This window comes from Lonchura striata, chromosome 20 (assembly GCF_050655825.1).
Source record: "Lonchura striata isolate lonStrDom1 chromosome 20, ASM5065582v1, whole genome shotgun sequence".
NCBI lineage: Eukaryota > Metazoa > Chordata > Aves > Passeriformes > Estrildidae > Lonchura > Lonchura striata.
In genome coordinates this window covers 11,510,556-11,529,905 of record NC_140722.1, presented here as the reverse complement: position 1 = coordinate 11,529,905, position 19,350 = coordinate 11,510,556, and the positions used below count along the sequence as shown (strand labels likewise).

The 19,350-nt window shown below is 41.4% G+C and overlaps 1 protein-coding gene across 4 annotated transcripts in view; it reads left to right on the top strand.

The window, feature by feature from the left end:
• CDH4 (cadherin 4) overlaps positions 1-19,350 on the top strand; it is a 421,918-nt gene that overhangs the window by 110,715 nt on the left and 291,853 nt on the right. The window contains exon 2 of one of the 4 annotated variants that reach the window (XM_085558268.1): positions 13,491-13,625. The exons of the other annotated variants lie outside the window; for them this stretch is intronic. The gene's annotated coding sequence lies outside the window, so the exon portion shown is untranslated. The remainder of the gene's footprint in view (positions 1-13,490; positions 13,626-19,350) is intronic. 4 annotated transcript variants of the gene reach the window in all.

Here is a 19,350-nt window from a genome sequence, read left to right as displayed (position 1 = left end):
AGGACAGACAAAAATCCCAAGTGAGTTTTTTTTGTAATGATTGCTGAGCCTTTACTGTTACCGAAGAGAAATTTAAGGAGTTAGAACAAGATTGGTTTAGAATCTATTTGTTTTCCCTCAAGTCACTGCAGGTTCAGGGAATGGCTTTGTGCTTTGTTTCCTGGCAGGAACACGTTTTCAATATAATCCAGCCTTCTCTGTGTGTCCTTATTGTTTGGATTGTGCTCCACAACGTTTCAGACATGAGAGCAGTTAATATGGATTGTTCCTCTTGACCCTGACCACATTTATCCCCAACAATTCATTTCATTGCAGCAGATGATTCCCTTTTGGCTGAGAACGAGGTGCCTGGAAGCTTTGCTTTCCCCCAGTGCTTTTATGACCTATTTCAGATGCCAGAACACCTTTATAGCCATGTCACACTGTTCTGTCCTTCTTGCCCGTGCTGGGTGCTTTAATGGAAGGACAGCTTGAAAAATGTGGGGTACAACCCAAAATTTTAGATTTTTCTCCAGTCAGTAGGGGTTAGTCTCTTTGTATTCAGTTCTCCTGACCTATTTTACCCCAGCAGCCAGAAGCAGTCTAACTTTCTTGACGTGCATCACCCAATTCCTTGCAGTTGTTAAAACAGAGGTGGTGCGTTTCAAGGTGTACCAGCAGCAACATTGCCTGGAAGCTCCCTCTTAGCAAAAATAAAAAATTCTGTGAACATTGGGGTGCATTAAAAATTTAAAATGCAACTAGTGTTTTCCATATTGTAGGCACATAAAGGTGTAATAGGAGCTTTTGCTTGGGGATTGTGTCTTTGATACGTGTGTATGTGTCTCGACTCCGAAAGCTTTCCTGTCTCTGCCTGTTAAACTTGGCCGAGCTGCTTTAGAAATCCACCCCACACTGTGATAGCTCCAGCATCTCCAGGGTAATCTGGGATGCTGCATACAAATCCTTGTGTGAGTTTTCAGTCTGACAGGCTCGAGCTAGACCAGGCATATCTGTGAGGGGTGTTCAGCACCATTTGTACTGCCACTGGACTGGAAACTCAGCTCAGATGTTTATCGCCAGCCCGAGTCCGCTGTGTTCCACACAGCTCCTTCTCCTGATGGGGTTTTCTCAATAAAACTTCACGCCCAGCAGCTTCCCTGCTGTCCGAGGATGTGTTCGTTTCTTCGCCTCTGAGCCTGTGGTCAAGCTCTGTTGAAGAAGAAACAGTTTGACTGTAGGCTTGAGTCCTTTTTCATGAAACTGTAAAAACGCAGAAGAATGTTTATCGAGATGAGATTTTTTTCTACAAAATGCAGCAGCTTTTGGCACTTGTTTTTGGCTCTGCTGCACTTTCACTGTTACTTTGGTGTCCTGTCTCCCTTCTGACAGTCTGGGTTACCTTAGCAGGGAACCGAGTCTGTGCTGCTGGGTTGGCCATCCTTCAGGGCGTGGTTTAATTTGCAGAATCTCGGAATCCAGGAGTGGTTTGGACTGGAAGGAACCTTAAAAAACATTTTGTTCCAGCCCACCCCCTGCCATTCAGAGAGATCAAGTCCACTTTGCCCTTTTTGTTGTTGTAGTTGTACTGCAGTGGTTTTTGGCTCTCCATGTAGGAGGACACAGACTTTGGAGCTGATTCTCTGCAGAAGTGGGGTCCATAAAAACAGGACCTGGTTGCCCCAATCCCCATCCAACCTGGGTGGCTGGAGCTTCTCCTGCAGTGCAGGGTGCTGAGGAGGTGGGCAGGGCTGGAGGAGTGGAAGAAGCTGAGGCTGGACAAGCTCAAACCAGGCTCCACAGTGAGAGATGGTGAGGAGACAGCAGGACAAACTTCAGGGTGCAGACACGGGAAAAAAGAACAGTCACAGCCAAGCAAAGCCTTAAAATGAATTAAACATAGAACCATTCTCTGGATTTGCAAGTTTTCAGCTGATTCTGGTCTCTACACGTTTCCCAGCTCTGCAGAGTGTGTGAGGCTGTTCCCCAGGGACCCCAGGGCTGCTCCTAATGAATTACAGGCCTGCCAGGCCTCCGAATTGGTTTAATTTGTTTTTCTTTTATAAAGTGAATTTCCTTTGGTTTTATACAGTGGGTGGAATCAATTTTTTTTCTCCAGCGCGCAGAGCATTATTTTATAAATTCTCTAAGAGGATTGGAGTATCAAAGCTCTGGATAAGTCTTGCATTTGAATTTTTGTGACTTCTTCGCAAACGGATCATTATTCATTTTCACCTTTACGGGTGCTGCTTTCTGTATGAAATGCAGAATAACCAGCTGCTAAGTGAGTTTCAAATGGAGCTTTTCATTTTCTTCTGAGGAAATAACACGAGCTGTGGTGGTAATAGATCATCTGTATAGGAGGCAAATCTATTTTTTATGAGTGTGATATTTTGATGGCAAGTGCCAAAATCATATAAAAATAAGAATACATATTGCAGATAATTAGTTCTGAGGGTTTGGGGTTTATTTTATTTTATTGAACTAAACTCTAACTTTTACACGAGCAGAGATGAAGAGCTGCTTGCTGTACATTCACAGGGTTTAGAAAGATGGTAGAGATAGAACAGAGAAAATTTGAGCCAGATTTGGAAAGCAAATCTCCCAGTTGCAGCTGCCTTCAGTCTCGGGGTGGGTTGTGCCTCATCCCTTGTAGCTGCAATGAGAACAGACTTTTGCCAGTACTCATCCCAGCTGTAAACTCATCGTGTCATTTCAATTCCTGTTCTGCTCTCCTGGAGGGACAGAGGGGATCCAGAGGGGAGTCCCTGGTGTGCAGCAGGAACAGCACTGAGGGTGTCACTGAACAAAAGGGTCTGTCCAGGCTGAGTGCAGAGCTGTCATGTTCAGAGGGAGAAAAAAAGGTGAAATAACACTTGTTACAGCCACTGCAAAATGTTAAAAGTTGCTTGGATGCAACACAGAATAAAACACAACCTAGAGGATGCTATTTCACGCATGTGGCCCTCTCTAATTTGTTCATTGTAGTGTGTTTTATTTGCCAAATAATGAAAAATATTATTGCAGAAGCTGAGAATGAAAATTAAATTTCTGGTAGGATATACTGGAGTAATGAAGAAAAAGAGGATGTAAAAAGGATTCTTCCATGATAATTAAGAATTATAAAGTCATTATTTAAACTTGCTTTCTGAATTACAGAGAGAATTAAACTGCTTGTTTCAGAGCAGAATCCTTGTAGCATTCCTTCATTAAAATTCTACATTGTCAAACTGGATAAAAATGCATATACAATGACTAATTTTGTTCCAACCTTGCCTCTGCTTTGGGCCTTATCTCTCTTCACAACAAAGCTCACCTTGAAGGGACTGGAGTAATGATATATATTTGCTGAGCAGCTGGAAAAAGAAAGAAGCAAGCATCTATTTTTTGCAATCTGTGTTCTTTCCCCTCCAGATACCGAGGAGGAAAAGACCTGTGGGGTACTAAAGCTCTCATGTACCATAAAGCAGCATTATAATGAAAAGTATTACTTTTTATGGCATCCCTACAGTATTAAGGAAAGGCATTTTTCTATAAATGTTAATCTTTAATCTTTATAAATTGCACTCTGTAAGACTAGAAGGTCTGTAAAGCATTTGTCCCGAAGGCTTGGAAGGATCAAAATAGCAACGCAGACTTTCTACTTTTTCCTTTTTTTTCTCATTTTTTTCCCTAAAACTTATAACTATTACCTTGTTTGGAGGAAGAATGGGTGAGAGTGATGTAAGCCATTAGACTCTCCTTCCAGGTAGCCCTTAAGCTGGTGTTCAACTTTATGTACCTGCATAAGTCCAGTTGAGTCACTGGGACTGGACTCTGTGCTAAAATCCTGCCTGGAATGGGAGGATTAAGGACTGAAAGCTCCTCTCCCAGATTTCTGCCAGCTCCAGGACACTTTGGGGGTGTCAAATGTCCTCGCTAACTGGAGTTACAGGGAAGCTCTTCAAAGCCCAGAGTGGAGATTAACAGATTTGACAGATTAAACCTGGTTTAAGTATTTCCTGCCTACAAGTTTCTTCCCCCATTCCTCTTCCCTGTGAATTCTGTTTTATGTTCTGCCTTTGCTCCATGTGGTGTTTCTGAGGGTGCTCATCTTTATTGCTGAGATGAAAGTTATTTTTGAAAATTATTGAAAATTATTGGGTTGCACCCTGAATTTGACCCTTAAGTATTTAAGTTTTACTTTGGTATCCGTTTGCCTCGTGTATATGGATTTGTACAAGTCTGAGCTTGGGGCTTGTTTTACCAGCTGGTGAGCAAGGGGTTGATTAAACCTAAATTGAGAGTATTAACAAATCCCTGCTGAAAGCTGTGATAAGCATCAGCAATTTCCAGTTTTGTTGAACTTTTTAAAATTGGTTAGCCATTCTGAAAAATATGCATTAATGGTATATTAATACTTGATATCTGTTTATCAATGAAACCTTGCTATAATAAAGTATTTATAAGATGTAATTTTAATCTATAATGAAAGTTTGTCCAGTGGAATTTCATCATTTAAAAAGCAAAACTTTTCCAGAAGTTTTAGGCTCTGCCTAATGTGTCTTTTAATACCTTTTTTTGTTATTTTTCTCTAGGTAAGTGTCTCCATTTTGAAACTGCAGGAAAGTTCTCTGAATCTGGGAAAGTTGGATGTCTGCTGAGCAAGTAAAGTTCCTAAGCTTTGGTTTTTGGTAAAGTCTTTCACAGATTTTCAGTCCTTTCTGACATTTTTACCTCTGGATTTTGTCATGTTTAATGGGTGTTGCAGGTTCTTGAAGAGGAGGCAGACTTGTGTACAAAACATTTTTAATTTAGATTCAAGTTTGAGGCTGACTAAGGGTGAAGACTGAATGGAGTAAAATCAAGGACATCACCTTTTAAATGTTTTTTTATCCGCTCTATTGTTGGCTAAAGTCCCATTAATTTAAATTGCCTGTGAGTGTGCAGACAGGCTGAAAGAGTCTGGTGCTTGATGGTGCTACAGAAATATTACTGTGTAAATATCTATGATTTTAGCCTTCATAGTAAAAGCCATGGAGGGAGGATTAAGGGCTGTCAGATGAGGTTTTTTTGGACACAGTTTGGTTCGGAAAGAACTTTATTTTGGTTTTGGTAGTGGGAGAGATTGGTTGGCTTGGAATTCTATGCTCCCAAAAAGCAGCCAGCCAACAGTGTCTGGGTTAGCAAGTGGAGAAGAGTATCCTGGTGCAATGCTATTAGATTTTCTTTGTTTTTATTTAAGTGGGAATTGCTCCAAGTCCGGGAATTCAGTGGAGGTTTCAAAGCCTTAAAGAGCTGGTGCTCTGGTTTCACCCCTGAACCCAGACCTCTCAGGTTTCAGAGCAAACCCAGCTGACTTAATCTGAGGAGCTCAACTACATCTTGTTTCAAGATTGAAATGATGAGGATGTTTGTGTGTGTGGGAGAAGGAAAAAGGTTCTTATTCTGGTTTTTCATGTGAGGTTAAGAGGTAAATGCACTGTTGGATGCAGATGTAAATTGTAATTGTGGCTTTACGGTGTCTGTATTAGAATATTGACCTGAATTGAAACTACAAATATAATTACATTGATTCTTTCCTGATGGCTATAAACAGTGACATTTCCCTTGATCTCTGAACAGAGTTAGTTATAAAACACATGCTCCACTTTTGTATTCACACATTGCATTCTCATCACTTTTGTCTCCTGCTTCCCAAGGGCTTGATTTAGAAGAAGTGTTTGATTTAATGGAAAAAATGATGAAACAACATGGACAGCAGTTTGGAGCATTTCTAATGTAGCAGAAGGTGTTTCTTTTTGATTACATTCCTCAGACTTCATTGCTTATATTTGAATATTTTTCTTAAGAGAAATATGATGCCAGCTTATTTTCACTTTTCAAATTATTTTAATCTGTGTATCTGCTTTCATTGACCTCAGAAATTACTATTACTGAAGTAAGAGTTACTGCTCTGATCTGATTTAACAAATTGTGCTCCAAACTTCCCATCAGGTTGCCAGACTGCAGAGAGCTCTTATTTGAAAGGACAGAAAGGAGACACAGAACCTCAGATGCTGCAGTTTTTACTAGTGACAAATATAGATGTCATAAAAATAAGGACTAAACATTAGGAAAATGGGGTTGCTATTACTACTTCTAATGTAGCCTGGTGGCTTCATTTCACAAATTGTGCAGAGAACCCCTCCAAATTCTGCCTTCCTTTCTTTCGAGTAGATATCAAGAAAAAAAAATGTGCATGGATAAGCATTTAAAAAATTGATATTTTATTCAAAAATACTATTATTTTAAAGTGGCTCCTTTTGGCTTTCCTTGTTATGTGTTGCCAAGTTGTGCTTGTATCTCTGGAAACAGTTCCTGAGTTGTCTCTGCATTCTCAGAATCATCATCCTGAGGATATTGTGAAATGAGACCAAGTAATTGTAACTGAGATTGCTCAATGTGCTGTCAGTGCTAAGATTATAAATGTGATTGTTCTGGCAGTCTGCTGTGATCAAGCCACCATGTTGTTTATCCTTATTTAGAGAGGAGTTTTTCTGGAATGTTATTTTAGTAGGCTACAAAAGGAATGATTATAATGTCTTGTTTAAGGAGACAAATGCTTCTGACTGTTTAAACACAGAACAGTTTTGTTCATCACTCCTGATGCAGTAAGTCAAGAGAGTTTACAGTCTGAACAAGAAAAATACCTGTACTGGCATTATGTTAAAACATTTTTAGCATTTTTCCTTTGCGAGAGGTTCCTGTTGACACACAGGAAGCAGAGCCAGTAAAGCTGGTGTTTGTGTCAGGTGTGTGTGTAATCCAGTTTATGCATAAAGCAGTAAAAAAGCAATGAAAGGGGTTTTACTTCCTCCTGACAAAATCTGGAATAACATTTTGCAGTGTCTCTCATTAGGAGACAGCAGAGTAGAGCAGAGCTGTCTTGATTCAGATAATCCAGCAGTACATCAGCTCTTTACACTGGATTTGTAATTAGATTTATTTTATTTTCAGTTCCTAACAGAAGACAAATAAAGGTGGCTGATGCTTTTGACCACAGCAAAGAAATTCCACCCAATCTTTGCAGCTTAGAAAATGTCAGGTAGTTTTGGGGCAGATGGTGTTGGTAAGGGACAGGGTCAGGGAAAGGGGAGCCTGGGAAGATGGGGAGCACTTAGGGACAGCTTTTAGCAAGCTGGCTGGTACATTGTGCTAGTTTATTGTTTTTTTCTATTCCTGTGCATTATTCCAGAGCAGCACCTTGTTCTGTCTGGGCACAGGCACTCTCTGAAGCCTTTCACTGCTGCTCACCCAGGGCACAGACCCTGCTCTTGTCACCCTGGCTGCTCTGTGAGTGGCTGAACAGCACCTGAGGATTTCTGGGGTATCTGCAGCACTGCTCAAAGCAGTGACTGTCCCTTCCCTGGACACTTGGAGCTGCTCCTGTGTTTGTGGGGTCCCTCCTGGAGATGGAGCCCATGGCTGGGGTGCTGCCAGGGCTTGCCTTGCTGTGCTTCAGCTGCATCCATCCTGTCACCCCTGCCTGGGAATGCTGTGGGAATCCACACGCAGCCCAAGGAATAGTTCTGAGCCCCTTCAGGCTGAAGTGGCCCATTTCTGCAGCTCCTGAGATGCCCTGTTAAAGTCACACAGGGCAGGTGGCAGCTGGCGTAGCACTGGAGGTCTTGTAACTACATTTGTGGTTTAAGAGTGGCATGAATCAGCCAAAACTAAAGCTCTTCAGTGCTGGCTGAACCTCAGCAGAGGCAGGAAGCGTGGTGAAACTCATCTGGTCCCTCACCTTGAGAGAAAGAGAAAACCATGTCTAGGCAGGCCCAGTGCATATTGATTTGTATCAATTTGGGCAGAGGGGTTGGGGTGGACAGGCCCTTGTGCTTAATTCAACAAATTACTTTTGTCCTCAGAGATGCTGCAGGCACCACCTTGCCTTGGTCTTGACCCTGCATTTGTCCTATTTTTGCTCTTTTAAATCACCAGCTGTGAGAATTGCTGCTAAAAAAGTTAAAGCAGTCAATTGAACAGTAAAGAGTATGTATGTATTGAGTTATAATCCCAAATTAGGTGAAAAGAAGTCAGCATGTTTCAGTATAAAGCCCTTAAATCAGGGGGGAAATGCAGGCTCAGTTTCAGGTGGAGCACTGGCTGGGTTCCAGCAGCATTTTCTGCACTGCTACTTTAAATACCTGGGGCAGTTAGCACTGGGGGTTTAATATTGCCTATGATATTACTTGACTGTGATTAGCTCAGTGATATATTCCATATATATGTAACCTCTGGGCTATTTCTTTGAAATGTATTTCGATTTTACAAGTATACTACTATGACCATACTAAGAGGAAAATTACCAAGTTCAGGAATCATTGCTGCTGAGTATCTTTAATGGCACATATAACACTGTGATGCCACAGTTTGCAAAATGTGCTTTAAACATGCACCTCTCCCTAATTGAGTAGACACTGTTGTTTTTCATGTTGTATCAAAATATTGCCCTTTCACTTAGGTCAATTCAAAGGGGCTCTTGTATAGCATTTTGAATTAGCTGATCAGAAAGCACCAGGAGCGTGCCTGCATGTTTAAAGAGTTGTATCTATATAAATCATGTGTCAAATACACTTTCCAGTGGCACTGGTGTGGGTGAGGTTAGAAATTGATGTATCTGGTGGAAATATTCAGCCCTTTCAGCATTCTCAGATTATGCTTCTCAGCAAGTTGCTACACACAAAAATACCTGCATTAAAGGATATTAGAAAGGCAGCTAAACAGAGCACACAAACCTTAAGAAATCCTTAAACTGAGATTGTCTGTGCAACCTTTATTTGCATCTTATCTGCATTGCAATGAAGCCTTTATATGGTCTCATGCTATTTCTGCACAGGACCCTGGCCTCAGTGCACAGAGACTAGGATGCTCAGTTAATGAGAGGCTATTCAGTATTTTGTTTTCCTTTCATTAATCAATGTGTCCCCTATGCCTTATTTCTGCTTGTAATTCAAACCATGTTCTGGAGACAGAATTATTAATTTCCTTTTGGGCTCCTCTGTAGTGCTCATCATTTTAGTATTTGACTGGATCATAAGCACCTGGGAGTTTCTTTTTTTGAATTAGAACTCCTTGTGAGATAAGGGAGTTCCAGTTTTCCCCCATCTTGTAGGATTGAATTGACCAACAAGAGATTAAGGTCGAAACTACCCATTAATTCCAGGTGTCCATCTGAGATGACTTGGACCTGTTTTTTTCAGCTTACTTAGCAATGTACAGCACTTTACACAACCAGATTGTAGCTCCCACTGAGTCCATTTGCAGCTGTGAATATTTAGCCCCTGCACTTAAGATAATGAAATCACAGACAGGAGTGGAAAGATTGCCTTCCTCTGTCCAGGCTGGCACTGGAGGTGAGGAAGGACTCCATTCTTAATTAAGTGTGTCCTGTAGACCATTTGATTGGACTCTGTGATCTTTAATACCACCAGCTTGCTGCCTGTTTCATCCTTTTCACCTCTGTGAACGTCCCTTCCCTTCTCCAGCCTCTGCCCTTCTTGGCAGTCTTGTCCTCCTCACCTCTAACCCCCTTCAGCCCTTCTTTGCCTGAGTTCTTGCCTTGCCCTGACCCACTCCTCCTTTCATCTGTGTTTCCTGGAGCTCTGACCTGTTCTGTATGGAATACTGAGCAGTGAAATACAGATCAGCATTTGCTGATGTTGTGGGATCCCACATCCCAGTTTTCAGAGGACTGGAGGAAACATCTCTTGTGTTCAAAGCCCTCTCTGTTAAATTCCCAGCTGTTGGTCAAAGCTGTGCAGATGCCATGTCTTTTCAAATAAAAGGTTGCCAGATTGTTTTAATGCATGCAAATGTTTTACTTGCCCTGATCTTGAGCCCAGCTGACCTCCTTCAGCTAGAGCTTTCAACCTGGGGCAGGCACAGGAAAGACACATCTCGGCCAGCCTGGTACTGATTTGGTTAAAAACAGCTGAGAAATCAGATTTTACAAAAGAAACAATAATTGTAGTGAAGTTGAAACACATCTGAAAGGTACCACATGCATGAGATGTGTGAAGATTTGCATGATAAGAACATTTAATTATTTATATTGCACAAAAAAAGGTACTCTAATAACCTGACATTAAGGGTGATAGCAAGTAATACACATTTAATTTGTATGAAATATGATCATTGCCTCTTCTTTCTTGTGTCTGTGAAAGAGGCTGTGATGTTTGCTGTCAGAATGACAATATTGGTTGGGTTTCTCCAAAATTCTGGCTGATGAAGAGTTGTGTCTCTACCTTGAAATACAGCCTGGCACAAAATGCCAGTTTCCATTTCCTTTCCTAATGGAAAACATTCCTGTTTTTTCAATCCTGTCTTGCTTTTATTAAGTGAGAGAGACACTCACACCTGTAGTAGATCAGAATTGATCATTCCTGCTCTACTGTGAACCCTTGTGGCATCATTATTTCATGAGCTGCCACGTTCTGAGATGCATTATTGCTACTTTTTAAAGAATACCTTTAAGATCCATTTTTCTTTTGTGTCTGACAATGCAACACTATGAAGGATGAGAAAGGTAAATGAGGCAGCAACCGTTGTGAAAAGGTAATTTTGTTAATTGGGGATTGCTGCAGTGAGAACAGTTCTCTTGTTTTGCCAAAGAAAAGCTGTGAGTTTTTATCCTGAAAATGGGTTGAAACAGAATGGATTCTTGAAGTTTAGGGCTGGAATTCTGTTTTGATTACTTACTAAATGCATATAAATATAAATATCCTAATATATACATATTGTATACTAATATAAATTTACATATAGTAGTGTATCTATAAAAAATGGCATTTGAAATAAGAAAAAAAAACCCAAAGGCTCTTTCCTTGAGTGTCTGTAGTGTTTTGCATCTCAAGACTCACCTCTCTGAATAGATGTAGAGGGGATGTATGGGTTTTCCCCTTTTCCCCTTTCCACTGAGCTCCAGAGAGGCGCTCTTGAAGCTGTCTCATAAATGAGAGATAAAATGAGGACATGCAGTATTTCCATGTTCTCAGAATATCTTCTGTGACTGTGGCTATTCCATGCTACTTGGGGACCTGTTCCAGTTTTAACAGTTTCCACAAGTACAACGGGCAGAAGGTATTAAAAAGAATTACAGACTTTTGCAAAGATTGACAAAATAAAGCTGTGGGATTTTCTCTTTCCTTGAAGACTCGGTTGGGTAATAACACCTCTGTGTGGTGTCTGAGGTAACATTAATTTTAATCAAGTAGGGATAAGTAAACTTTTCCCTTTCTATCTGTGATACCAGCAGACCTGAGAAGTGGCAGCAAGACATTTCTCTTGTGTTTAGGGAAGAGGCTTTGCTGGTCCCTGCACGTGCTTGGAGCTGCAGCCTTGGGATTGAGAGCAACAAGTAGTGGGAATGGAAAAGGGTGGATGAAAAGCTGTTCTGGTGGAGTTTTCAGGAAAGGAGGAAAAGATGCAGGGAACCTCCTAGGTACAGAACCCCCCATCTCTGTTTATGTGCTGCCTGACCAGCCAGGGTCATGCTGGAGTCTGTGGGGGCTGTTGCTGAGAAAACCTGTGTTCCTCAATATTTGTGTTCAGCAAGACTTTGTTGGGTTTCTGGTCTGTAAATCAAGAGGAGAAAGACTGGTGGTTACTGTAAAAATACTGTATTTCCTTCTCCGTAGTGAGCTGTAACTGTAAGGTGTGAAGGAGAAAAGAATTCAATTTTCAGTGTCATGATGGTCCATTGTCATCATTGCATAAAGTTAAATACCAAATGCACTGGTACAGCAGCAGCAACTGAACATTCAATTCATCTAAGCTGAGAAAGTGTATTAAATTTTGAGTTAACTTTCAAATATTGCCCTTTAAATTATTATTAGCCGATGAATGTGTTCATAAATAGTACAAAAATACAAGAAATACCCACTGTAACATGCTGGAAAATGGCAGTCTCCCAGTGAAGCATCAAGTTGGATGCAAAACTCCAACTTAACTTAAAGGTCTGGTTGTGCAAGGATGCCAGAGTTCTGTGAATGTTTTTTATTAGCCCTCTGAAGTGGGTGAATTCACCCATGGTGATGAATTTCTGTTTGAAATGAAATTCAAGCAACTTCTGAATAGCAGCCTATAAACTTCATCTCCCCTGTACTCACTGGGTTAATTGAGGTGGATCTCACCTGGAAAAAGAAGTCTTCAGAAGGCTCCCTGTGCCAGTGTTCTTAATAGCATTCACAAAGACAGAATCTATCACCTAAGGACATTGATACTACAATAAATTGGAAGGAACTATTTCCACATCTCTCATGTATATTGTATATAATGAGTGTCTGGGATGTCTCCACGCTGCTGATAAGCAGCCTGCAGCAAAGTAGATACAGCTCGTTTTATCTTGATTTCAGACTGCAGCACTTGACTTCTGGGACTTGGGAACTTAGCAGCAAACCAAATAACGCCCTTCACAGGCACTGACTTTGCTGGGCTTCATCCTCAGTGCAAAGTTGGATGATCCCAGGCTGTTTTCATGATCAGAGTTTTGCAAGGACACTCGATACTGGCGGTGGAGACTTTGACGTAGCTGAATCATTTCCTTGGATTTCCAGCGGAAAACCAAGCCAAGCTTCAGTGCTCCTGCCCCACTGCAGGTTCTGCTCTGAAATTATTCTGACCATTCCCCACTGGGCTTCAAGTGGGCTTCTTTTTCCTCTCATTTTCTCCATGTCATTTCTAAAACCTCCCACTACACTGCTGTGGTCACTTTGGTCATGTCCATGTTTGTGCAGGAGCACTGTGGGACTCCCTTGTTGGGATTGGTTTTGGTGCACTGGATGTCAGGATTAGGGCTGTAAAAATTAGGTTGAATCATGCAAATTGACAGAGCTTGGTCCAAGCAGTGCAGATCCAATTGCTGTAATAGGCTTCATTTGGGACAGAGCAGAGAGCAATGAAAGGTTTAATACCAGGGCTCACCAAAATGTACATTACTCTGCTGTATTACTTACATATGACCCAGTTCTGCTATTGTGAGCCTTATAAAAGATAAAATAGGTCATCAGATGGAGATAAATCAATGAAAGTAAAATTGAATGTGTTCATAATCATTTTAAGATTTTTATATGGGCAAAAGATTAATTAAATAGACAAAAGTAATTTTCAAAGAGCCTTTTTAATACTAAGTCTCAGATAAAAGGGCAAGTGGAGAAATATTCTGCAAAGTTTGTAAGGGTGGCCTAGAAGTGCTTGTTTATAGTTGCTCCGTTCTGCAAGAGGTCAGAGGACTGCTGGGATCTGTGTTCTTGGCTTTGCTCTCAGTTTGCCACCAAAATATGTGAGTTCTCCTTGGCCCTGCTTAACCCAGGTGAGCAGGAGAGCTCCTCATCTCTGCAGCTGCTTGGGACTTGTGTGCTTGGTGTCCCAACAGTGCTGGGCTGATTGCAAGTGCAAGTTTAGCACGAAGGAGGAGAATCCTGCAGGGTGAAAATGTGTTGGTGGTGATTTCAGAACTCCAACCTGTGCATCATCCTCCTCCTCCACAGGACAATTTTCCATGTACTGTTCATAAAGTCATTTCAACATTTGCTCATTAAACTACCCAGAGGGCCAAAGGAGTGCTCATCCTCAGCTTGGACATCCTGCCTTGGAATCCAACAGTCCTACTGCTGTGCTGAAAGGTAAACAGACACTTAATCTCCAGCAATTCTCCATGATGTGATGATATAAAATAGAAAATGTTGTGTACATGACCAGAAACGTGAAATTGAGGATTTTCTGATTGCTTAAAATGGTGCTTTTTTTTCTGAAGGGAGGAAAGCCAAGGTGAATGGTGTTAAAAAACTGCTTTACAAGTGTTGATTTTAAATTTAAATTAATTCACCTTGGCCACTATTGCATCACTTTGCTTTTTCCTTTCTGCATGCATTTGGGCAGTCAACTTTCACTGCTGAAATTCAAAGCCAGGCTGCATTTGTCACAGTGTGAAATCAACTGCACAGGCAGTGGAAGAAGAGAGAAAGCATAACTAATTGAATTTAGACGTTTCTCAAAATCGAGGCGGGGGTGGGAAGTGGTTCTTCCCTTGCTGCTCAGGCCCCACTCTGGTAGTAAACACCCGGGGAAGTCGGTGGGCGCCCGAGCAGGCACTCGCTGCAGGAGCTGCTGTCACAGCACGTTGGATGGTGGGTGGCTGAAAATCCAGCAGCTCCCATTCTCAGGAATGCTGGTTCTCTGCACTCCCCGAGTTACAGATCTGCAGCCTCTGCTTGGTTGTCTCCATCTGAGCCTTGAACACTGCACTTGTGGTACAGAGTGAAAAATCTCATTTTTCAGGGAATGGGGGAAGTGTTTCCTGCATGGCAGGAACAAGAATGGGATGCATTCAGCTGTGTATGATGTGTGTGCAAATAAGGCTGAAGTAATAATGACTTTTCAGGAATAATAAGCTAAACACCCTTCACCCCAAGCTGCCACATTGATAGTGCCTGCTGTTGTTGTTAGACATTAAGCTGTTTGTCCCCAGTTAGAGTTTACATAATATGGGTTCTTACTGTTTTCAACTTCTTTGTGATTTCTGCTAATAAAAGAATTTCTGACATGGTGCTGGCTATGATGAAAGAGGTCAAACTGTTCATAGTGTCTAAACAGAAGTCCCCTTATGTGGCTTTGTGTTTTCATTGTAGACACACTATTAGAGCACAGTTCCAGCTGCAGCAGTGTGGCACTCAGCAAACCCAAAGTTTTAATATTATGTAGAAGCTGTAGCTCTGCAATCTGGTCAGCAATACTTCTGAAAAGCAGTTCCTGGGTTTGGGAACTGGTCTTGGTGTCAGCCCTCTTCCCCTTCCCCACAGGTGTGTGCAAGGCTGTGCAGAAGAACAAGAAATATTATTTACTTCTCTCAGGAAGGTTGAAAAGTGGGTTCAGGCAGAAGGCAATGATATACTTGGTAGTCACAAGATGTTGTAAGGGAAAGTGCTGCTCTGTCACCTGCTGTTGCAGTCACAAAAGTTTAATTTGATCTTTCTTAATATCATACCCAGGTGTGTCTGCCTTGCAATGAAGTGGTTAGCATAAATCTGCCATGTGCATTGGTATTTCATTTTTATTGGCTTTTATTTAACTTGGTAAAAGGTAATCTGTTTTTATTAATTGAATCGCTCTCCTTTCTCCTTCTGGCAGGGGCAAAGCTTCCCTTGGAAATTGTATTTAAGGGGGGAAACAAAACTCAAACAAAAACCCAAAACAGTGATATGATTGAAAGCCAGGAGCTTTCTGTGTTTTCCATCCTTGTCCTTGCTGCTGCCTGTAGCAGTTTTTTGGGCTCTGTGAGTGCCTGCTGCTGCTGTGGGCTGCTCCTGTCTCCCCAGGTAACCCCCATGTTACCTTGGGCTTCCACCAGCTGGAAGGATGCTCTGGCTGTCCCCACAGTCTTTCAGAGCTCCAGGTGCTTGGCATGGAGGTGCTTTTGAGCCTGTTTGTTGTGTCTGGGTGTTTCCCTGAGCCTTGCTAAAAACACTGCACAGGGCCTGATGCATGCCCCAGGTAGCTGGTGATAAATTTAAGAAGAAATGTCATTTAGAGGGAATGGCTTTTGGATGGTAATCTTTGGGTTTGTCCAGTGCCTCAACTGAGCTATTATGAAGCCTTCAGGAGTGACTGCTGCAGCTGATTGATTTTTTTCAGGGCAGCTGAGACTTCTGAAGGGGAGCAAGGAAGATTTGAATTCCAGCAGTGGCTTATTGTGCAGAGAGAAGTAAATATTGATAGAGAATGCTTATTTACTGAGCAGGGTTAGTGTCAGCAAAATTAAGGTGTGTACTTTGCTCTTCATTGTACAGAAGAAATAAAGAAATTGATGGAGTTCAGAGTGATGGATGTGGCAGTGTAATTCAACTCTTTCCTGGGTTTCTTTTCTCCCCTCTATTGAGAGGTGTGACTGGGCAGGGATTGGAAGAGATCTCTCTAAAACCTGGTGATTATTTTTTTTCCTTGTGGGCTAAATGCCAAGTAGTGCCAAGCTGATTCTGCTTCTAGAATGTGCAGCCTAATGGGACGTGGATATAATAATCCTTTTCCATCCCTCCTTCACCTACAGGAGTTTGGGTGGCATCACCCTTCCAGTGGGCTTCACATGGGGGAAAACTGGGGAGGATCCAAGTGCATCAAAGTCCACTGGCCTGTCTGAAATGCTGCCCTGCCTTGGATTTGGTGCTGCTGTGGCCTTTTTACCCCAGTTTGGGCCACAGGGAGGGAAATGGGGCAGGGCTGGAGCAGAGCCCCTCCTGCTCCCAGCGCAGTGCCTGCGGTACTGGGAGCCCATCCCTGCTGGCAGTGGGGTCTGCACACATCCCACAGCCCCAAAAACAGCCACCCTGCAGCACGGGGGAAAATAAACACCAGGAATGTGCAACTTTTCTCCCAGCCAGCCAGCAATTGCTGCTGGATCAATGCTGTGTATTAGCAGGACTGTGCTACAAGGGGAGTTTCAGCAGCATTGCAGTGTAGGCACTTCCACTGGGAATTAGCACAGTCATAAATGTAGGAGAGCTTAAAAAAGGAGTAGCAGGGGAAAAGTATTGTATATCTGTTAATTATAAACCATAGATTGTACTTGCAGCAGCAGTGTTGGGAATGAATAGCTTATATTGTCCTATTTCCAGCAGCACTTTAGACTATGAAAACTGATTTTATTTTAAATGGTTATTTTATTTTCAGCACTGCTCCGCTCAGTTTGATCAGGGAAGGTTCACCAGCTAGTAATCATGTATAAAACAAAGCTTCTGACTCAGTGCTGGTGGTAGTAACCGTGGTAGTTTTATGATGATAGCCAGTAATTAAGGTCAGGGTTTCATTGTGCTGAGCACAGTGAAAACACATGCAAACAGACTGATAACCTCAAATTGCTTACATTGTGAAGAGCTGAATGGTGCAATTGTCCTTTAAAAAAAAGACAATCCGTGTTGCTCAGGTTCTGACTTTCTCCATGTAACAAAAAGAATCTCAGTGAGAAGAATTCAGTACCAGTGGATGGGGTGGGAAGAACACAGGTGCAGGTGATACTTGCACCAAAAAGGTTTTAATTATGCTAAAATAACACACACTCTCCCCCTCCAAAAGAAAAAATCTGCCTACAGTCAGAATTTCAAAGACACTTCTTTTTCTAACAACTCAGGCTCCAAAATTGGGCTGGCAATTAATTGTATTTGTACATTTTGAGGCTTAAAGGCTGATATTAAGCATCTGCTCCATCACTATTTAGCTACCCAAACAGCTTCATTGTAGAGCTGAGCACTTTATTAGTGTTTGTTCAGAGTACGTGCAGAGGAGGTTAGATAGCCTAGAAATTTTAAATGCTAATTTGTCATCGCAGATTGTTTATCTACTTTTTTTATTCATGATAGAAGAGCATTTTATGGAGGCATAAAAAGAGATATTTATCACACATGCCCCTTCTTGGCTGTAGCCCATAATCACTCTACTAGAGTTGAATATCAAGAGCTGGTTAATTCACAAATTGAGGTATTGACAGAATTTTGTGCAACTTTTTTTTTCTTAATTTCAGTTACATATTTAATATGATTTTAAATAGTGCTATCTTTCAAAATTTCCTAAAAGTAATTCCCTACCAAATTGCATGACTCCACTAAGAGGACTACTTTTCTGCAAAATTGAAATTACTTACATGCTTATTTCGGTGACTAACTGCAAAATTATCAAATGATGTGTTTTAATCCAATTACATTCTTGCTTGAGTGAAACTTCCCTAACACTTCCCATGTATACAGCCAGGACTTTGGATTCTGGCATGAATTCTGTGTTAGGAGCTCAACAGCATTTAAAGGCTTGTCAAGTTATCTGTTAATGCTTTTTTGAAGTCTCAGAATGAGCTCTAAGAAAAAAAAATATTCTGATGGTTTTCATATTTCACTAAAGGAGAGTTCCTTTGTTCCAATAGCAAAGTGTTACAAAATTATTCTAATACTCTTAGCTTTTCAGGTATGCATGTGAAAATAGACATGAGAGAGGTGTGGACAGGGAGAAAAAATTCATTGTGGTGGCAAGATTTCATATCTTTAAATAAAGTTTTAGAGTAAAAGAAAGATAGAGGGTGAAACATTGATTTTACAGTCTTGTTTGAGAGATATGCACCTGTCCAAGGTGTATGGTCTCTAAAAATTTTGGGATGCTTGGTGAGGGCATCTGGTTATAAATCTGTGTGGTCAAAAATCTGCCACAGAAAAGTAGAATATTATTATGTCACATTATTTTTTCAATAGCTTGGTGTATGCATGTGCTTTGCCCTTATTTTAAGGGCTTTTTAAGGGTTCAAGGTTATTTTAAGGATTCTTGACACTTTCCATTGGTAACTTTGGCAAATTAAAATAAATTATTCATGTGCATATTTTGTGTGGTGTGTGCCAGGTAGTTTTTGGAAGGCTTTAGTAACAGTTGTCCAGTCATACTCAACAATGTGCTTTGCTGAAGAAACATCCTGTTTTTCCAAGCTTTTGTCTTGAATTTGCAGTTTTTAAGGTCTTGTGTAACCCTGCTTTGGTGCAGAAACTCGACCCAACTTGGCCCAAGTCTTGGCCCAAGTCTAGAGAAGGCAAAGGATCAATTCTTTCTCAAAGGAGCTGCAACCAAATGCTCTTAGTCTTTGAAAAAAATAAAGGTGTGTTAGCATCCTCAGTAGAGATGGGTTAAACCATGGATTCTGTTGTGAACACAAATTCAGGAGAGATCTCATTTTTCTTGGATTGTGCTGTCACTTCCTTGGTGCCAATGCAGGGCCTTGTGTAACCATGGTAAGGAAAAGTAACACAGCAAAAATCCCCAAACCCTCCTGTCAAACCCATCTCTGCCCAGCTGAGGGACGAGGATGTTGTGCAGGACAGTGGCAAATGCTTTCCACAAGCCCAGGTAACCATGTCAGTCCCTCTTCCCTCACAGTAACCCCCTTACAGAAGGCTCCCAGATTTGTCAGGCACGTTTTTCCCTTCATGAAGCCCCACTGGCTGTCATCAATCACCTCTGTATTTTCTGTGAGCCTTAACATAGTTTCCAGTATCTGAAAGAATTATAATGAAGAAGAGCTAATTATGAAACAGGTAATAAAATAGCTTATTCAGGTGATGCTGTTTTATTACCATCTCATTATGATTAAATAATTCCTATTAAGTTCTGGATCAAAGAGAAATTTCTCACAGGAGAGTTTACAGAGTAGTTTAATGGAGTCTATTTATTGTGTAATCCCAGGGTGAGTATTGGCTTTTATACTGTCATATTAACTTATTGTGACAATTCTATGCAGCACTCCCCTACGAGCACTGGCAAGTGTAAGGGTGAGATTTTTTCCTTTCTTTTTTTTATAATACTGCTGTCCAACAGGCTGTAGAATGG